Genomic DNA, 1,568 nt, shown 5'->3' with positions numbered 1-1,568 from the left:
TGCGGAGAGAAAGAGAACGACGAACAGGGAGCGTCCGCTTTTATAGCGCTGGAAAGCCACGACCCACGTGACTAGGGGTGTGTTCCATTCGCTAGTGATCATCCATGTGCCCTATTCCCTTCGAAGTTGAGTTTTTGAGGTTGACCGGTGTAGCGTTCTAAATAACGGTCAATCGGAACTTACATATTAAGACACGTATATTGAATTCTGTTTGGAAGGATCCTACAGAGTAGCTGTCATTAGCGTTTCCCTTCCAAGTGCCCTACAAAGGCAGCATCAGTGAGTTTGGCGCGCGGGAAATGCCATGTGGAAACCGCAATGCGCGCTGGGAAAGTGAAGCGCTTTACAAAATAAACGAGTTGAAAAAAATGAACAAAAACGTAAAATCTGATTATTGCAACGCAAATGCAATTATACATTTTAAATATGAGAAATGTGATTTATTTATCAACCGTTATAGTTTAAATTTACAAAATAAAGGCCATTATAGAAATGAACGTTAAAAAAAAAAAAAAAAAAAAAAAACTAAGTCACATAATTGCATAAATAATGAGTAACACTAACAAAATCTTTACTAAAAACATACCACGTTTGTAAAAACTTATTAAGACTAAATCTAATGTTATATTTTGTAACACAAATGTTCCACGTTTTGACACTCAGACTTTCTTTCCAAAGCATTTTTTGTACCGCATTGATAATCAGTGATAATATGCTGACAAATATTACCAGTATTTAACATCAAGAAGCAGAACAAAGTGAACAAAACAAAGTGTATGAAAATGGCCACACTAAGACAATGTCCAGCAGTTTAGCATGCTACTTGCAAACACCTACTTTCAAATGATATAACAAGTTAACACAACAAAACCACATGGACATTAAGACAAGTCAACTGTATAATGATTTGAACTGAGAGTTGAAGTAACATTACTTTATGTAAATATCATCTGTTAATATATTTTTTCGCTCTCTTTCTATGTTGTTGCCATATTCAATTCACAGTAGTCTCCTCTACATTATATTAGAGAAAAGCCTAAAGTTTTTTTATGAGTAGAGCAGAAAGTATAAGTTTATAATAACGCCAGTTACATAATAATATTTTTTCCAAGTAGCCTAATACCCTGCTGAAAGAAAAAAAACAGCATATGCTGGTTAGGTAGGCCTATGTTTTGGTGCTGGGATGCTGGTTTTAGCTGCTTTATGCTAATCCTTTGCTGGTTTTTGCTGGCCCTTTACTGGTTTATGCTGGTCCTTTGCTGGTTTTTGCTGGCCCTTTACTCGTTTATGCTAGTCCTTTGCTGGTTTATGCTGGTCCTTTGCTGGTTTTTGCTGGTTCTTTGCTGGTTTTGCTGGCCCTTTGCTGGTTTATGCTGGTCCTTTGCTGGTTTATGCTGGTCCTTTGCTGGTTTATGCTAATCTTTAGCTGGTTTTTGCTGGCCCTTTACTGGTTTATGCTAATCCTTTGCTGGTTTTTGCTGGCCCTTTACTCGTTTATGCTAGTCCTTTGCTGGTTTATGCTGGTCCTTTGCTGGTTTTTGCTGGTTCTTTGCTGGTTTTGCTGGCCC

Source organism: Garra rufa, chromosome 1 (assembly GCF_049309525.1).
Source record: "Garra rufa chromosome 1, GarRuf1.0, whole genome shotgun sequence".
In the NCBI taxonomy this organism is placed as follows: Eukaryota; Metazoa; Chordata; class Actinopteri; order Cypriniformes; family Cyprinidae; genus Garra; species Garra rufa.
This window is presented reverse-complemented; position numbering follows the sequence as displayed.